At 35.4% G+C, this 12,842-nt stretch overlaps 1 protein-coding gene across 1 annotated transcript in view; it reads left to right on the forward strand.

Moving 5' to 3' along the window:
• DACH2 (dachshund family transcription factor 2) overlaps window positions 1-12,842 on the forward strand; it is an 856,348-nt gene that overhangs the window by 212,178 nt on the left and 631,328 nt on the right. The gene's annotated exons all lie outside the window — the stretch shown is intronic.

The raw sequence follows: 12,842 nt of genomic DNA on the forward strand, positions 1-12,842 counted from the left end.
CGGGTTTTAGTTAATTGGGGTCTTCACAGTTTCACTATTGCCAGTTAATGATCATTCATATATACTGTATTAACTGAGAGTGGATCCCGGGATCATACAGGTGGGAGATGACTTCCACCATAGAAAGCATCTCCTTTCCTGGGAACTAAAGCAGAAGCTAGAGAAAGGCTACAAAGTTGATGGGGGTTGAGTAAGGTCACTGACATAAAAATAATGTCACCTATGTAAAATCATGGGAAAGTGATTCACCTGCCCTGTGGCTCTGAAATGCTTAGGAAGGTACATTCACTTTTGCAGGGCAGCACAGGCTATTAAGTGTGCTATAGCAATAATGCAAAAACAAACAAACAGGCGTTCTAATCTCCTGGATCTTTCTAAGCATTAGGCACAGATATATATGCTGTAAGCATGATACTAGTTCTAAAATATTTGAAATTATTTTTACTCTAAAAATACCTTTTTAAAGTATTTGAAACTCTTAAGATTTATACTTTATATATGTTTATATATATTTATATATATTTATACTTTATATATGCAATTTCAGCTAAATTGCAACCAGAGATGCCATATTGCTCAAGGCTTCATACCTTTTAGGTTGTAATGGGAACAACGAATGGGCAGTTAACAGAGATTTAAGGGACAAGGAAGGGAACCCATGATTCTAAAGTACATTTTGATATTGCCTGCCAGTAGCACCTCCTCTTCAGGTTAAGTCACCCTTTGTTGACTTTTGCCCCCTTCCTTCAGGGCTGCTCATGATGCATGTTTTATCTGTATTTTTTTTTTTTACAAGGACAATGTCATAGGGTTGTTGGAAAGATGGGGGCCATACCATGTGATTTTCCTGGGTTTTCAACATGGAAAATGAAAATCATCAGGGTGGTGTTTCAAATATCTGGGGTATTTTCTGTACTGAATGTTACTCTTAAATATCATGCACACTAAAGAATATCCAAGTGACCTGAAGCAGTGGATGTGCCTCCTTAAGTGCTAAACTTATTTTTAAACTATAACTTCAATGTTAGGGAGACTAGAACTCACTAGATTTAATTAATGAATGATTTTAACTGAAAAAGTTTAAATGGATTAAGCCTTGAGGTTAGGTTTGGGATATTGAAAATAAGTGTTCTTGATTTTATATAAATGCAATTGAATTCAGGCATTGAAATGGACTTTTTAAAAGTATAATGACATGCGAATTAATGTCAACTTTTTTCTCTAAATTAAACAAAATAGTTAATAACTGTATAGATTTACTTCTAGATTAATCAGAACACACATTATATATGCAGATATATTAATCTGAACACACATTATATATGCAGTTTTTACATTTGCTGTAATCAGAGAAAAACTGTGAAATGTTTTTGAAAGTATATGTACTGACACACAAACTACAGAGAAACAGGAGACTCGCAAATTCTAATACCTACTGAAGCAAGAATAGTAGCATAAACGAAAGGCCATAAACAGTAGGGAGTGGTGGGGACTATGGTGACCAGGAGAACATATATTCTTTCCAAGGTAGGTTTAGTTGCTTAGTTGTGTCTGATTCTTGTAACCCCATGGACTGTAGCCCACTAGGCTCCTCTGTCCATGGGATTCTCCAGACAAGAATACTGGAGTGGGTTGCCATTTCCTTCTCCAAAGGTGGCAGCTATTACTCAACTCAGCTGATTGCTACCAGAATGGGAATTCAGGCTCAGTGTTGTTAATATCTGACTGTTTAAGAGAAGCTGGGAATCCAGAATTTTATATTAAATTCCCCAATTCTTAAATGTTGGTAACAAAGTCAATAACCGCCCTCCCCACCCCACCCCCCCAAAAAAAGAAAAAAAGCAATGCTATTCAGGCAAAGCAAAACTCAACTGTGGTCTGAATTTAGCCTATGGACTTAGTTTGCAACCTTTAGTTTAAATTGTAAGTCCTCTGTGTAAAAAAAAAAAATCACAGTATGTTATAAATGCACCCAAAGGTCTTGATGATGGAAAATTCATATAAAGTAAATAAATAATAAGTGGAGTGCTTGTAAATAATTCTCCTGATATTAAAAATTGTGGTTATGCACTTTGTGATATTTTTCTTACTATATAGAAATAGACAAGATAGTTTTACCTCAATGTGGTTTGAAAACTAAGATAAAATCATGAATTTTTTGTTTTCATGTTTATCAATGAAATGTGGTATGAAAGATCATTTCGTCTATGTCCAAAAGACAATGTTTAGGTATAGGTTCTGTCATATAATTAAGGCTACTATATAAAGCCCTATTTATGGTGCTTTAATAGGAAGAAAGCCATGTATATTAGCATGTGTTGTTTTATTTTAAATTGGCTTGCCTTTAAACAAATTCCCAATTTTATCTAGTGAAATTCCTTTGTTTTTACAAATGGTTAAAATAAGAAATAAAAGAAATGTAAGTAGTTAACACAACAAAACTTCATTTGAACTTTTGATAGGCATTGGCAAAGATAAAACAAAAGCTGGTCATTTGAGATTTTACTAAGAAGTAGCTTGGACTGATCTGGACTTTGCTTGTTTTTCTGTCTTGCCCTGGACCTTAGCACATAATCCCACTGTGCTACATTGCTTTTGACATCTGTATACCCCTTCATCACTGGCAATCCAAAAGAATATTTGTCTAAAAAGGAAACAATTAAATTCCAATCTCTCTAGGAAAAAAAGGAAAACAAGAAAAAAGAAAACTACCCACTGCTAAACTTGCTTTACGAAGGCAATGGCACCCCACTCCAGTACTCTTGCCTGGAAAATCCCATGGATGGAGGAGCCTGGTAGGCTGCAGTCCATGGAGTCGCTAAGAGTCAGACATGACTGAGCAACTTCACTTTCACTTTTCACTTTCATGCATTGGAGAAGGAAATGGCAACCCACTCCAGTGTTCTTGCCTGGAGAATCCCAGGAATAGGGGAGCCTGGTGGGCTGCCGTCTATGGCGTCACACAGAGTCGGACACGACTGAAGTGACTTAGCAGCAAACTTGCTTTAACAACCCCTATGATATATACCATAAATCCTTAGGATGGTAAATTAATATTGTCATTTTTGATGAGAAACTTAGAGGAATTTTTAAAAGGAGAAAAGTGAAAAAGAAATAAAAGAATGCCAAATGTCAAATCTTAACTAAAAAATCCCCACCTTTCACTTCTTCACATATTATTCTACTTGCAGATTTAATACAGACACATATGAAAGATGAGAAATGGTTGGACAACTGGTCAATACATATGACACCGTGTAAAACAGCTGATGTTTATTTACTTAAATAAAATTTGGGTGGACAGTGCTTCCCTTTCTAGATCAGCAGATAGTTTTGATCACAAGTAATCTGTTGTGTTATACAGATGAACTATGTTTAAATGAAGTAATTAATTAAAACCGCTCCCTGAAAAATTTAACAAATGGAGATTCTTAGTTAATTGGTTAATCCTCAAAGGTAGAGAATCTAAGAAATAAGTGACTTTTTGATGCATTTGACCAATGTAGACATATAAATTGGAGAAGGTGATGGCACCCCACTCCAAAACTCTTGCCTGGAAAATCCCATGGACGGAGGAGCCTGGAAGGCTGCAGTCCATGGGGTCGCTGAGGGTCGGACACGACTGAGTGACTTAACTTTCACTTTTCACTTTCATGCATTGGAGAAGGAAATGGCAACCCACTCCAGTGTTCTTGCCTGGAGAATCCCAGGGACGGGGGAGCCTGGAGGGCTGCCATCTATTGGGTTGCACAGAGTCGTACACGACTGAAGCAACTTAGCAGCAGCAGACATATAAATAAAGTTTTTCAGGATATATTTTGATGAGCTAGCTTTTTTTTTTTTTTTGCCAGAACATTATAGTATCTAACAGTTTTCAAACATGATACACCTGGTGATTTTTCATGTATTAGTTCATTTAATCATCATGACAGCCCCATAAAGCAAGGGCTATTATTGTGATCCTTGTTTTGCAGATGATGACATTGAGGTACAATGAAGGTTAGTGATTTATCTAAGGCCACACAGCCTACAAATACTGAGCTAGCATTTGAATCAAGGCTGTTTGATTTCAAAGTTCATATACGTTGGATCAATATATTTTATAACCTGACAACTAGAATCAGACTAGTTACCAAAACATCTAATTTCATTATATGTGTGTATATATGTACATTTTGTTCATTCGCTCAGTCATGTCTGACTCTTTGTGACCCCACAGACTGCAGTACTCCAGGCTTTCCTGTACTTCACTATCTTCTGGAGTTTGCTCAAATGTGTCCATTGAGTCAGTGATGCCATTCAACCATCTTGTCCTCTCTCATCCCCTTCTCCTCCTACCCTCAATCTATCCTAGCATCAGGGTCCTTTCTAATGAGTCAGCTCTTCACATCATATGGCCAAAGTATTGGAGCTTTAGCTTCAGCATCAGTCCTTCCAATGTATATTCAGGATTGATTGCCTTTAGGATTGACTAGTTTGATCTTCTTGATGTTCAAGGAACATTCAGGAGTCTTCTCCAGCACTACAGTTAAAAAACATCAATTCTTCGGTGCTCAGCCTTCTTTATGGTTCATCTCTCACATCCATATATGACTGCTGGAAAAACTCTATGGACCTTTGTTGGCAAAGTAATATCTCTGCTTTTTAATACGCTGTCTAGGTTTGTCATAGCTTTTCTTCCAAGGAGCGAGTATGTTTTAATTGCCTGGCTGCAGTCACCATTTGCAGTGATTTTGCAGCCCAAGAAAATAAAGTCTCTCACTGTTTCCATTGTTTCCCCATCTATTTGCCATGGGGCCGCCCACTTACATACTTAATGTACATTCAGAGGAGGTCATGAAGCTGAAATATATTGTGTATATAACATTAAAAAATATCATAATTATGCTTGAAATTATTGTTTTATTCCACTGTCCTAAAATGAAGAACTACAGTTTTACCATACCAGACTCAGGATAGCCAATCTAGTTTTCTGTTTAGTTGAGTCGCTCCGTTGTGTCCAGCTTTTTGCAACCCCACAGACTGCAGCACGCCAGGCTTCCCTGTCCATCACCAACTCCCAGAGCTTGCTCAAAATCATGTCCATTGAGTCGGTGATGCCATCCAATCATCTCATCCTCTGTCGTCCCCTTCTCCTCCTACCTTCAATCTTTCCCAGCATCAGGGTCTTTCCCAATGAGACAGGTCTTTGGATCGGGTGGCTGAAGTATTGGAGCTTCAGCTTCAGCATCAGTCCTTCCAATGAAAATTCTGGACTGATCTCCTTTAGGATTGATTGGTTTGATCTCCTTGCAGTCCAAGGGACTCTGAAGAGTCTTCTCCAACACCACAGTTCAAAAGCATCAATTCTTTGGCAGTCCACTTTCTTGATGGTCCAACTCTAACATCCATACATGACTACTTTTAGAGGGACCAAAAACATATTTGCTGAACTTAAAATAAATGTTTGTAAAAATAAAATCAGACAGCACCTATAAAAGGAGATTCAAATAGATTGACAGAATTTTCAAAATAAACCTTGGTTAGCTTTTTTCCCTTTAAATACAGTACTGTAATAAACATCATATTTTCTTTTGTCCATGTGGGAGAATTTCTCTGGTGTATACGCCATAAGTGAGATTTTTGAATTGTGGGCTTTAATTTAATAGTTACTGCCAAATTGCTCTTTAAATCTGATCTGGTTTGAGCTCCCACTAGCATTATATAAGAGTTCCTATATCTTAACATTCTTGCAAATGTAGTAGGTATTTTTTAAACAAATATTTCTTTGAAGAAAAAATGATTGTTTTTTTTTAATTGATTCTCTTCCATGATTATACATTACAGATGAAATATTGATTCTGATCACTTAGTGCACATAGCAATGTTTACTGACACTATTTGCGTCACTATTTTTCATTTAAAATATATGAAGTTGTGATAAGCATACAAATAGTATGTAAAATTTTGTAAACTATTTTCCAGGTTACAAAGCACTTTCTCATAAAGCCTCATTTGATGAAATAGTGTGGTGTACCAGGAAGAGCTCTGGAAAATCTCAAGTCAGAATTTCATGGCCTTAACAACCCTGAAAATCACTCTGTGGCTTGGGACCTCAATTGCTGCATCTGTAAAATTAGGATGTTTGACTAAGCAATCTCTTAGAAACAAACTATAACCTTTGTTCTATGATACATATCACCCCCTTTCCTTGAACCCCAATTTACTTATTGTGCATAAACCATAAAGCCAAAATTGAATTTTATCAATTTGTGAAATCTGTTGTAACACTCTCTCACTTATTTAAGATTATGAGTTTATCCTGTTTATCTTGTGTGTCTCTTAATTCAAGGACAACTGGGGGTGTGGGAGGGATAGAAGATGGAAGCGGGTGTTCAGCATTAGAAGGACTAGACTGTCATAACACACAATCTTGAATTAATCTTCAATGTTGCATACTCTGAAGCATCATATTTCAAATGCTGAAAATGCAATCAAAGTTCCACCACTGTTTGTTGTGGCTTTTTGTTTCTTTTCAAATTCACTTTATGCAGATTTCAGATTCAAAGAAGAGACTATTCAGTATTTTCAGCTCACTTAAGATTTGTTTCTAGCAATGTTTTTATGGTGCTGCACACAACTACTTAAAGTATTGAGAGGACTCAGGTTGACTATTCTGTATATTCTGTATTTCTATTTGGATAGAGGGAGAGTAAGTAATTGGATTTTGCATTTGGAGAGACTTATCATTAGGAAGATTTGGATCTTTAACCTGAGGTTTAACAAAGAGGTTTCAGGATTTCTTAGATTCTATATGTACCAGAAAGAACACTCAGAAGCATAACTATCTAATATTATGAGATTAAAATATAAAATGGAAAGATGTGAAACTGATCTTATTTAAACTCCTGGAATTGCAAATATGCCATAAAACACACTCACAGACACTCACATGTTCAAACACAAGTATATATACTATCTCAAGCACAGAATACCCAGAATACCTATTTCCAATGACTTTTTAAAAGGAAACTTTTTTTGTCTATGAGAATATTGAACATAGTTATGTTTTTAGTGAAGCTTCTACTTATGGAAGTTTTCAGTTCTGGCAAACAGAATCTAAATCAGTTAATCTCTGGTGATGAAGACATTTTTAGAGACCTCTCTTTTTATGAATAGTCCTGAGAAAAATGTTTGACTGTAGCATTCCTAGAAAGTGAATTGGCCTCCTACAGTTTCAATATCAGATATTTCAAGAAAATTGTGGTTCACACACTTTGTTCAAATGACTTCCAGATTAATACAATTCACATGTGCATCCTTCATTGTCCGAATGTGACAATCAGCCTAGAAAATCCCACATAAGTTGCCTTTGAGTGTTTTTACCCATTTTGGTGTATTTGTGAACTGACCCTTGGGCCCATATTTAAGAACTTCCATTGCCAATTTTTGCTAATTGGCATCCTGCTTTACAGTTTAAGCATACTCTGAAAACCGCTATTTTGCTTACTGTATTACTTCCATTAGTTCAGTGAAGAAGAACTTGTGCCAAGTTAATCTAGATTATTTTTTTCCCTGATCATACCTATCCTATGTGGAGATGTAATCAAGTTATCTAACTTTTTCAATAAGCACTAAGTAAATCACTCAAAACAGAGATATCCCAAAACCTTTCAGCTAGTTTCTGTAGGTCAGAGCATTTTCAAGACAGCACATCTTGGGTGTTTAAAAAAAAAAAAAAGTGACTGAGAAGACTGTTGGGAAATTACCATTCTGCTTTTTTGAGAAAATAAAAATCATGTTTTTTTTTTTTTTTTTTTTTTTTTTTTAAGTGGGACAGACTTTTTTATTTATTTATTTTTAATATAAATTTATTTATTTTAATTGGAGGCTAATTACTTTACAATATTGTATTGGTTTCGCCATACATCAACATGAATCCACCACGGAAATGGTACTATTATGCCAAAATGGCCGTTCTTTGGTTTGTAGTCCTTGAAGGAATTATGTTCCATGGCAACATGCTCAACAGTCCTGCAGATATGTGTGAAGCACCTTAAAGACATGCCATGCTTTCTATTTTTGAGAATACCCGAGTTTTCAATACAAAAAAATACACTTGTTCAAAGGATTCACCTCCTCCCAGTATACTAAGACTTCAAAGATCTGCTGTTACTTTGGATTATTATTGGGAGTTTTTTGTTTTTTAACTAATTATAATGTTAAAAAGAGGGCCAGTACAAAATGATTCAGCCATAAAATGTAAAAGATTGTCTTAATATATCCATTAGGAAACTAAGATGTTAAAATTATATGTAGCTCAATCAGTAGATTCATGTAAAGTGATAGCTCATAATTCATGATACAAAGTGATATATCATCTGATATGTAGTGTTATAGATTTTAAAAATATGTAAATAATGTGAAAACATATAAAATATTCAAGCCTATTAATAATAGCAGCCATGCTTTGATTTGTTGCAATTAGAAATATTTAAAACATTTTGAACTGATTTATTACCAGAGATTCTCCCTATAGACAATATTTTTATTTATATATATATGAATTATTCATTGATTTTTATTTGATGGAGGTCAGATGATTTGGACATTTTCATTTAAAATGGCTATTTTAGCCAGGACATGGAAGCAACCTAGATGCCCATCTGCAGATGAATGGATAAGAAAGCTGTGGTACATATTTACAATGGAATATTACTCAGCCATTAAAAAGAATACATTTGAATCAGTTTAATGAGGTGGATGAATCTGGAGCCTATTATACAGAGTGAAGTAAGCCAGAAAGAAAAACACCAATACAGTATACGAACACATATATATGGAATTTAGAAAGATGGTAATGATAACCCTTTATGCAAGACAGCAAAAGAGACACAGATGTATAGAACAGTCTTTTGGACTCTGTGGGAGAGGGAGAGGGTGGGATGATTCAGGAGAATGGCACTGAAACATGCGTATTATCTTATGTGAAACGGATCACCAGTCCAGGTTCGATGCATGAGACAGGGTGTTAGGGGCTGGTGCACTAGGATAACCCAGAGGGATGGGAAGGGGAGGGAGGTGGGGGCAGGGTTCAGGATGGGGAACACATATATACCTGTAGCGGATCCATGTCAATATATGGCAAAACCACTACAATATTGTAAAGTAATTACCTCCAATTAAAATAAATAAATGTATATTAAAAAATAAAATGAAGATAATGTGAAAAGTGAATATACCTCTATACTTCTCAAAACGTGAAAATAATGTGATAATGTGAAAATAATGAAGATAATGTGAAAATAAGTAAATTTATATTAAAAAATAAAATGGCTATTTCTAGCTAAATAGTATGTTTCTGCAATATAATCAACAGAGCTGTATGCTTATGCTACTTTAAATTGAAATTAACCTAAATAACAAAAATAGTCATTTTATATTCTTTATTCTGTAAGCGTTTTACAAAAACGCATTAAATTACATTGGTGTAATTTATAGTGCATCAATATATTGATATTATATTGATATTGATGTATCTAACATATTAAATATAAAAAAGTTAGTAGTTTTTATTGTTTAATCATGGTTTACTTGTGGCAATAAAGCTCCCACTGTATTCAGAACATTACATAAAGGGAATTGGTGACTTCTGTTTGAAGCAGCCTATTAAACAATTGTATATACATATTTTACTTTTCAGTTGCATTATAAACAAATAGTGCTTTCCTTAATTCGTGTTTGTCCAGCCCTCCCTCTTCAAAAATCACTCCTTGTGATTTTGGGGACTAAATTAGAGATTCATGTAGAGACAAAGCAGTTTTTAATAAAGTTGAGCTTGGTACCAAAATGGTTAGAGATGATGGTTTTTCATTTTAATGAAGTTTTTATTTTAAAATAGTTTTAGATTTACAGAAAAATTGTAAAGGGAGTACAAAAGACTTGCCATATACCCTGTACCCAGTTTCCTTATTGTTAATATCTTAAAATTAATGAATCAGTTGTCACAGTTAGTGAACCAGTATTGATATACTATTGTTCAAGTTTATGGTTTATTTAGACTTCTTCAATGTCCCCTAATGTCCTTTTTCTATTCTAGGATGTAAAGTGAAAGTTGCTCACTCGTGTCCGACTCTTTGCCACCCCATGGACTATACAGTCCATGGAATTCTCCAGGCCAGAATACTGGAGTGGGTAGGTAGCCTTTCCCTTCTCCAGGATATCTTCCCAACCCAGGGATCGAACCCAGGTCTCCCGCATTGCAGGCGGATTCTATACCAGCTGAGCCACAAGGGAAGACCAAGATGTAAGATACCACCTTATGCTTAGTCATCATGTCTCCTTAGACTCTTCTTGCCTTCTGCCAGTTTTTCAGACTTTCCTTGTTTTTGATGACCTTAACTGTTTGGAGAAGTATAGGTCAGGTATTTGTGGAATGTCCCTCAATGGGAGTTTTTCTGATGTTTTTCTCATTGTTAAATTATGTCTTTGGAAAGAAGACCTCAGTAGTAATGTGCCATTTTCAACACAACAAAGATACATAAAATCATTATGACTTATCATTATTGGGGTTGACTTAATCACCTGGCTTCTGTAGTGTTTACTAAGTTTCTCCACTATATAAAGTTATTTTTTTCCTTTTCCCTGTCTATACTGTACTCTTCTGAAGTTTTTGGAAGGAGGTCACTATGTGCAGCCCACAGTTTAAGGAGTAGGGAGTTATTTATGCTTCACGTTCATAAAGGCAAAGCATTTGCAGAAATTATTTGGAATTCTTTTGCAAGGAAGATTTGCCTCTTATTATTTATTCACTCATTTTTTTTCACTATGATCTCATAGGTATTTAATTTATATTTTGACTTGTAATCCAGTACAACATTATTCATTTTATTCCTTAAATTTTTCCAGCTTTCGTCATTGGGTGCTGTTTCAGCTGGCTGCTGTGTACTTTCTACATGTCCCTGTCATTGTATATTTTTCTGAGCACTTCTTTACTTTCTAGTACTATAAGATGCCCCAAGCTCATTTTGTATATTTACTGCTCTAGTTCTAGAATCAGCCATGAGGGGAAAGTTTGATTAGGGGAAGATTTGATCTTCTCATTCCTGAGTAAGTGTTGGAAGTGGCTAAAAAAGAAGGTCAGGGGAACTCTTCAGTTCCATTTTCTTGTTTATACCCTAAATTTTCCATCATCCTGGTAATGTACATAGACCTCATTATCTTACCACATATATATCTTCATTTCTTTCATAATATCTAGTAATTTCATACTATATCTATGATATCTAGAATATATCATAGTCTTCTATAGTCACACACATCCATGGTCATGCATAGATTTTAAAAGGTACTGTGCACCTCTCCAGCATACATGTCCTTTCTGTAAAACACCCCCCACCCCCTGTATCCAATATACTAAATTTATCATCAGTTCCTGAGTCACTGTGGATCCCTTTTTTCCTCAGAGAGAGTTTTGGGTCAAATAAGTTTGGGAAATATGGTGTTAAACAAACATAAACAAATTCGTTTATCACAGGTCTTCTCAGGGCTTATAATTCATTAATTTGCTCTATGAATCTATAAGATGTGATATACACAATTTCTCAGTATTTTGACTAAAAGAACCTTTTGTTTAGAAAACTGGTATCCCATGAAATACACTTTTGAAAATACTGTTATAGTGGTAGGAGTCCTTAGTTTGTGGTCAGAAATCTTGTGTTTAATCCGTCACTATAAATAACTAGCTCTCTGATTACAAGCTAACCACTGAAAATCTCTTAAGTCTTTGTTTTCTTATTGATCAGATGGACCTGTGGATGTCTCTCACAAGATTGTCGTGTCTCACAAAATTTAATAATCTCTGTGAAGGTGGGGACCATGCCTTTGTTTTGCTGACCTCTGTTATCTCCATTATCCAGCAAATTTTCCTGACATTCAGTCTTCAAATCCAATAAATATTTATTGAGCAGTTAAATGTTACTATCAATTACATTATTTTCTATTTCTCACATAGCACTGTATAGCACTTACGACATTTTGTAAGTTTTTTCTGAAATGAGGAGTCTATGCAACAAACAAACAAACAAAGACAGGATATAGGCACAGTTGAAGTGGCGAAGAAAACAAACAAATGAACAAACAAACCTTATTTCAGTCTTTGTTTTACTGAGCATATGCTTCCAGCCAATGACTGACTGCGTTCAGATTAGTTTTCATTGCTTCAGGCTGACCAGATTTCCTTTTGAAATAAGGGCACTGGAGCTTTCACTTGAACACTGTGGTGATATAAAATTCCTGCTTCTGAGTCATTGAGCTGGTGCTAGAAGAAGAGGAGCATCTGTGAGCACGGGCTGTCAGATGGCCTTCTGAGCCCTAAAGTGTTGAGGCTACAGCTGCTGGGTTAAGAAGCAGTTGGAAGCACTTTGTCACTCCTTCTTGTACAACCAAAGGAGACCCACTAAAGGATTTTTACTTTCTTTGGACGTATAATCCGTGTTGATTAACAGGAATTATGGGGTGGGTCTGTCATGGGAGTGTCAGGACAGGCCCTGTTAAGCAATAAATTTTGGTAAGAATAGTATTGTTCAGATAGTAACAGGGACAGGGACCTCACGTCATCTGTTTTGCTTAATCCCCCACAAAACAGCACATTCTGTAGGTATTTTCGGAGGCAAACATTTTAAGTTGCAGCTTCTCCTTGTTAGGGAATCAACTGGATCATATGTATTATATTTAATTTTGAAAAAATTATCAGCCTCTCTAGAAATGCTAGGTGATTATTTAAAGTCTAGGAAGAACCCATTTAGCTTTGGAAAGTATTTTAATCAAGTACTAGATTTGTTAATTAGTAAAAAAAATGAACA

This window comes from Bos indicus x Bos taurus, chromosome X (assembly GCF_003369695.1).
Source record: "Bos indicus x Bos taurus breed Angus x Brahman F1 hybrid chromosome X, Bos_hybrid_MaternalHap_v2.0, whole genome shotgun sequence".
Lineage (NCBI taxonomy): Eukaryota > Metazoa > Chordata > Mammalia > Artiodactyla > Bovidae > Bos > Bos indicus x Bos taurus.